This window comes from Cupressus sempervirens, chromosome 2 (genome assembly GCF_028749045.1).
Source record: "Cupressus sempervirens isolate cs-2001-9-10 chromosome 2, ASM2874904v1, whole genome shotgun sequence".
Lineage (NCBI taxonomy): Eukaryota > Viridiplantae > Streptophyta > Pinopsida > Cupressales > Cupressaceae > Cupressus > Cupressus sempervirens.
Window position 1 is genome coordinate 556,887,078 of NC_143119.1, and position 6,818 is coordinate 556,893,895.

The following is a 6,818-nucleotide window of genomic DNA, read 5'->3' on the forward strand; positions in this document are numbered from 1 at the left end:
TTGGCACTTGGGAGATTTTTTCGCCCTCGTAGAAATTTTTACAAAACCCCACCCACTGAGAATTTGGCACTTGGGAGATTTTTTGGCCCTCGCAGAAATTTTCACAAAACTCCACCCCCTCAAAATTTGGCACTTGGGAGATTTTTTCATCCTGGCAAAAATTAAAAACCCCACCTATCAAGAATTTGGCACTTGGGAGATTTTTTTCCCTCGCAGAAATTTTTACAAAACTCCACCCACCAGGAATTTGGAACCTGAGAGATTTTTATGCCCTCGCAAAAAAATTTGCAAACCCCACCCATCTAAAATTTGGCACTTGGAAGATTTGCTCACCCTTGCCTAAATTACAAACCCCACCTACTTCAGAGTTTAAAAGGGTTTTACAAATCGAGGCGACAGAGGGCTGAATCTTAGTGGATTGTGGCAGCAAGGCCACTCTGCCACTTATAATACCTCGTCACTTATTTAAGTCATCTGCAAAAGATTCTTCTCGTCGATCACTTGAAATTAATATCCAAGGTTGCTCCAATGGGCTAATGTGCCAATTGGAGATGGCCAATGACAAGGGCCCCTAGGAGTGTGAGAGCACCCCTACTATGGGTTGCGATGCAGCCAGAGAGGGATATGCACTACATCTAGGATGGATTCTAACTTAGAGGTGTTTAGTCATAATCTAACACATAGTAGCTTCATGCCACTGGCTTTTCAACCAAGCACGATGACCAAATGTGTGGATCAATAGTTCCTCTTGTACTAAGTTGAATTACTATCATGGCACAGATCATCAGTAAGGTAAAACTAACCTATCTCACGATGGTCTAAACCCAACTTGCATTCCCTATTGGTGGGTGAACAATCCAACACTTGGTGAATTCTGCTTCACAATGATAGGAAGAGCCAACATCAAAGGATCAAAAAGCAACGTCACTATGAATGCTTGGTTACCACAAGCTAGTTATCCCTGTGGTAACTTTTCTGATACCTCTAGCTTCAAATTCCAAAAGTCTAAAGGATCAATAGGTCACGCTTTCATGGTTTGTATTCGTACTAAAAATTAAAATCAAATGAGATTTTACCCTTTTGTTCCGTACGAGATTTTGTTCTTGTTGAGCTCATCTTAGGACACCTGCATTATCTTTTAATAGATATGCTGCCCTAGCCAAACTCCCCACCTGACAATGTCTTCCGCCTGGATTAGTGCACCTAGATGCACCTTAAGGCCAAAAAAACAAGGGCATTGCCCCATCTCTGCCTCACGGAATAAGTAAAATAAAGTTAAAAGTAGTGGTATTTCACTTGCACAGAAAGCTCCCACTTATTCTACACCTCTCAAGTCATTTCACAAAGTCAAACTAGAGTCAAGCTCAATAGGGTCTTCTTTCCCCATTGATTCTGCCAAGCCCGTTCCCTTGGCTGTGGTTTTGCTAGATAGTAGATAGGGATAGTGGGATTCTAATTAATCCATTCATGCACATCACTAATTAGATGACAAGGCATTTGGCTACCTTAAGAGAGTCATAGTTACTCCCGCCATTTACCTGCGCTTGGTTGAATTTCTTCACTTTGACATTCAGAGCACTGGGTAGAAATCACATTGTGTCAGCATCCGCAGGGACCATCGATGCCTCAAATCATTTCCTTTACCTAATAAAACTAGCACGTGAGCTCCATCTATCCCGAGGGAAACTTTGAAGGAAACTAGCTACTAGATGGTTTGATTAGTCTTTTGCCCCTATACCCAAGTCAGATGAATGATTTGCATGTCAGTATCGCTATGGGCCTCCACCGGAGTTTCCTCTGGCTTCACCCTGCTTAGGCATAGTTCACCATCTTTCGGGTCCCAATAGGTGTGCTCGCACTCAAACCCTTCACAGAAGATTAGGGTCGGTCAGTGGTGCACCCCCTGAGAGGGGATCTTGCCAGTCATCTTCCTTGCACCTCATGGGTTTTCCCAACCCACCAACTCCCACACATGTTAGACTCCTTAGTCCATGCTTCAAGATGGGTTTGATGGAAAGCCCACTAGCCAACACCACCAACGCATAGGTGCCCAAGAGCCCACTATAAATTCACATGCTTTGCTCCTTGACCGACGCGATAGAAGTATTTGTGCAACTAGAAGGTCTTGCTTGTGCCACCGGGACAGCCCGCGTTGGCATGACCCCCAAACTAAATGGCAAACCGGCTCAAACCATTCCACATTCGGTCGGGGCACATCGTCGGCCTCCATCTGCTTCCCTCTTAGTAATTTCAAGCACTCTCTAACTCTCTTTTCAAAGTCCTTTTCATCTTTCCCTTGTGGTACTTGTTCACTATCGGTCTCTCACCCATATTTAGCCTTGGACAGAATTTACCACTCGATTAGGGCTGCATTCCCAAACAACTCGACTCACAGACAGTACCTCATGATGCGACAGGGTCCGAGCCCAATGGGGCTCTCACCCTCTTTAGTGCCCCTTTTCAAGCGACTTGGGCCTGGTCCGTCGCTGAGGATGCTTCTACAGACTACAATTTGATAGGTGCAGCCATCGATTTTCATGCTAGGCTCATCCTGGTTTTCTCACCATTACTAGGGGAATCTTGGTAAGTTTCTTTTCCTCCGCTTATTGATATGCTTAAACTCAGCGAGTATTCATGCCTGACTTGAGGACATGATAGAGATGCAACATGCCCACACTGTGGTGGGTGACTAAACCCAGAATAAAGTTCCTCGTGAGGAATTGTTCAATCAGCACAAACCAATGCCGATCTTTGCATTTAAAGACTTGATGATTCACGAGATTCTGCAATTCACACTAAGTATCGCACTTCGCTACATTCTTCACCCTGGCGAGAGCCCAGATATCCATTGCTAAGAGTCATGATTTTGTTATGTTTTCTCTTTCAGTGACCTAAGCATGCAAGGTGTTGGATCATGGTTCATTCTTTAGATTTCTAAGGTGTGCAATGCACCCGTGTGTTGGGTGTTGACACATCCCAAACCCTGAGCACCCAACATGTGCGATGAGGAACACTGTGGTGTGTCCACAACCCATCACCTCACAAAGGTGGGAGTTGATGCATGGGAGAGCCATGTCAATGGACAGGGCCCCTACCCCACAAATCATGTGAGTGCACCCATCCTAAACATAGAATGCTCCAAGTGACGAGTCAACACACCTGGGCAAGGCAACGGGGGGTTGTGGTAGTCTCAAATTTTTTCCGTCGAAATGATAGATCCCTAGCACAATGTTGTGCATGTGATCAGACCATGAAATCTCAACACAGGATGAGGCCCAGACCCCATTTGAACTACAACCAAGAAGAGACCTCTCGCTCTAACATAGACATCATTCGAAGGCACCGATCCTAATCCAAATTACATCTGAGTCTCTTCTTCTCGCCACGAGGAATCCATGCTTTCGATCACGACATTCAATGTGACCCTCAACCTTGATGGCGCTAGACCTATAGCTTAGCCATCCAACACATCACTGTAGGGCCAAGTGTCTACATGTCACTGAGATTTTGGGGGTAGGGAGGAGGCCAGCTCCATCCACTACATGATTCAGGGTCTCAAACCAACAATGATCCTACCGCAGGTTCACCTACGGTAACCTTGTTATGACTTCTCCTTCCTCTAAATGATAAGGTTCATGAGCTTCTCATGACATCACCGATAGGAACTGCCATCATCCCCATGGTTTGAAGACTTCATCAGATCATTCAATCAGTAGGATCGATGGGCGGTGTGTATAAAGGGCAGGGACATAGTCAACGTGAGCTGATGACTCACACTTACTAGGAATTCCTCGTTGAAGATCAATAATTGCAATGGTCTATCCTGATCACGATGCAAATTTGGAAAGATTTCCCAAAACTTTTGGGCCAGGGAGAGAAACTCATTTGTTGCATCAGTGTAGTGTGCATGCAGCCCAAAACATCTAAGGGCATCATAGACCTGTTATTGCCTCAAACATCCATGGCCTAGGAGGCCATAGTCCCTCTAAGAAGTTGGCCACAAATGGGAACCTTCGCGTACCTAGTTAGTAGGCTGAGGTCTCGTTTATTAATGAAATTAACCAAACAAATTGCTCCACCAACTAAGAATGGCCATGCACCACCACCCATAGAATCAAGAAAGATTTCTCAATCTGTCAATCCTTACTATGTCTGGACCTAGTAAGTTTCCCCGTGTTGAGTCAAATTAAGCTGCAGGCTCCACTCCTAGTGGTTCCCTTCCATCAATTCCTTTAAGTTTCAGCACTGCAGCCATACTCCCCCTGGAACCCAAACACTCTGATTTCTCAGAAGGTGATGGTAGAGTCCTTAGAGAAACATCTGTTGATCCCTAGTCGGCATCATTTATGGTTGAGACTAGGATGGTATTTGATTGTCTTCGAGCCCACAACTTTCGTTCTTGATTGTCTTCAAGCATGCTTGCTGCCTTCCTTGGATGTGGTACCCATTTCTCAGGCTCCCTCTCTAGAATCAAACCTAATTCTTTGTCACCTGTCACCACCATGGTAGGCCTCTATCCTACAATCGAAAGTTGATAGGGAAAATATTTGAATGAGGCATCGCCAACACAAAAACCATGTAATCCGTCGAGTTATCATGAATCATTGAAATAGTGGGCGAGCCCGCACCAGCCTTTTATCTAATAAATTCATCCCTTCTAAGAGTTGGGATTTGGTACATGTATTAGCTCTAGAATTACTACAGTTATCCGAGTAGCAAAGTACCATCAAAGAAACTATAACTGATTTAATGACCCATCCACAGTTTCACAGTCTAAAATAGTTCATAGTTAGACATGCATGGCTTAATCTTTGAGACAAGCATATAAATACTTGCAGGATGGACTAGGTAGCTTCTAACAATGAGGGGACCCCCCAAGACTTGCTACAGCCAAGGGATGCCTATCGCAATGGGAAATCAAAATTTTCATTCACTTCGTCATGCATCCAAACATAATCTACCACACAATCAACAAGAATGATGTTCACAGCACATGCAGGACTCACAATGCTCAAAGATTTCACACAAGAGGAAAGTGTTACATCATCGACTAGAGAGGGCAAAACAGGGAACCTCAATTCATAGGCACCTGGGAAGAACATCCCATATGGAACCCTTTACCCTCATACTCATTATGACCACTACTTGGAAAGAAGCCTCAAGTCTGTACAAGATGCACCACACACATAGCCACCTCAATTGTAAGGCCACTCAGAGACATCCATTTCCTAGGCATATGCCTCCTACATGCCTGTTCAGGTGCACCCGCACAGACAAAATCTTCTCAATCACAACACACATTTTCCCATGACAAAGAGCTAGTTGCCAATGTGCCAATGGAGACCACCATGTTGAAGGGTAAAGGGTTGTGTGAGTCAAAAACATGGCTGGTTATGTGATTGGCAGGGGCATCACTGTGCATGTGACCACCTCAATTATAAGGTCGCTCAAGGGCATCATGTATAACACCCCCTATGCACATTTATAGGTGATGAGAGCCTGCCCACATACATAGACATGTCTAACCTCTAGCAAATATCTCCTTTCCTAGTATAGCCTCACTAACCATTCCTCGTGACACGTGATATACCAACGCAGGTATAAAAAATTTCCTACGGGTGAACACTCACACTAGCATTGTTGGACAAGCTTCAATCTCATATACATGCACATACCAAAGTACTGCATCGCGAGGGAACCACCTGCGAGCACCCACATCTTGGCAAAAAGAATTCATGTGATTTCTTCCCCTAGACAGACACATTGGGCCTACACTTATCAGAGCATTGCAAAGACGAGTGCTCTGGTTCACAGGAGCCTAAGAAAAACATCTCGTAAAAAACCCATTCCCCCAAAATGCTCGAATCACAAATGCTCATGGTAGACTCATAATGCAAAGATGTACACCACACATGCGATCGAGTAAGGACACTCAGAGACATCCATTTCCCAGGTGCATGTAGCCATTCAGATTGCATGGGCAGGATAGGGCATGGAGAGTTTCTGCATCCAAATAAAAATTAATGGTAATACTCTATGCTTCTACTGGCCCAAACCACAAAAGCTATCACGATAGTGTCGTGCTCTTCTGTAGGATCAGATAGTGAATAGGCGAGCACGCACAAAGAATGCACTAGTGAATAAATTATGTGGCAACCAAACCTTTCGCTAGCCCCCCTCTCAATCCCAAGGCTCTACCAATTGGTAAAAAAATAGGGTGGAGAGTGGACCCTTGATGAAATTAGGGACATCAAGAAATGCACCCAAGCAACCATCTCTTTCCTTCTTGCCATCCGTCAGGATAAAAATGCAATGATAGAACATGCCAAGAGATGGAGCCCTTGGCTAAAAGATACAACTCCATACACTCAGCAACAAGTGCATCTTAGAATCAAACACCAAATGTGTAGTGTGTTGCAAGCTGTGCAGACACCTACATATAGGGTATCCAACAAAACAAAGCAACAAGTACTTCCCACCAGCTCTGCCATTGTGATTACCGAATGGGATATACTCACGACCATAGATTAATGACCATCATTACTGTCTCAGAATAGATACAAGCACATCGAGCTCATCTAATCAACTAGATGAATTTCACCTTGAAGGGGACCAATCCAAAAGTTTTAGAGGTCATCTCCTGAAACTGTCAAGAACAAGGCCCATGTTACATGCAAACTCTGCTACTATACAAACATAGGTTGCAATTAAAGAGAAAAGTGCAAGGCCGTCACAATGGCCCGAGGCCAATGCTCTGACTAAGTCAATTTTCTCTTGCAATCACCATGCCACTGTTCACAAAGAGATCTTCCCATTCA

The 6,818-nt window shown here is 44.4% G+C and overlaps 3 pseudogenes; all 3 read right to left on the minus strand.

The window, feature by feature from the left end:
- Window positions 1–382: 382 nt before the first annotated feature.
- On the minus strand, window positions 383–2,652 carry LOC149573829 (25S ribosomal RNA; annotated as a pseudogene).
- A 52-nt stretch (window positions 2,653–2,704) lies between these two features.
- Window positions 2,705–2,860, minus strand: LOC149573830 (5.8S ribosomal RNA; annotated as a pseudogene).
- A 704-nt stretch (window positions 2,861–3,564) lies between these two features.
- LOC149573831 (18S ribosomal RNA) lies at window positions 3,565–4,851 on the minus strand (annotated as a pseudogene).
- Window positions 4,852–6,818: the final 1,967 nt, after the last annotated feature.